The sequence below is a fragment of the Nematolebias whitei genome, chromosome 8 (genome assembly GCF_014905685.2).
Source record: "Nematolebias whitei isolate Nwh7 chromosome 8, NemWhi1, whole genome shotgun sequence".
NCBI lineage: Eukaryota > Metazoa > Chordata > Actinopteri > Cyprinodontiformes > Rivulidae > Nematolebias > Nematolebias whitei.
Window position 1 is genome coordinate 29,651,711 of NC_056505.1, and position 360 is coordinate 29,652,070.

A 360-nucleotide genomic window follows, 5' to 3' on the forward strand; every position below is an offset into this window, starting at 1 on the left:
TTAAGACTCGTTTTTTGTATATTTAAGCAATAAAAACAACATGTAAGGCTGTTAAAACAACAAGAAGCTGAATGTTTTTGTATTAGTTTGGGTATGAGCGTGTGCATAAGCAAATAAAATAATCTAAGAACAACAGTCGTCTGGGATTTGATATTCTACATCACAAAAAAATGCTGATAATCCTGGGAACGTTCTGGAACTGAGTGATCCACAGCGCCGCCCCCCAACCCCCCCAACCCCCAGTTTCCACTGTTTTGTTTGTGGAAATCACTGAAAACCAGTCAGTCAGCATAGTGTGTCTTCACAAACACTAAAAAATAATTATATATATATATAATGTACAGTATATACATACATATA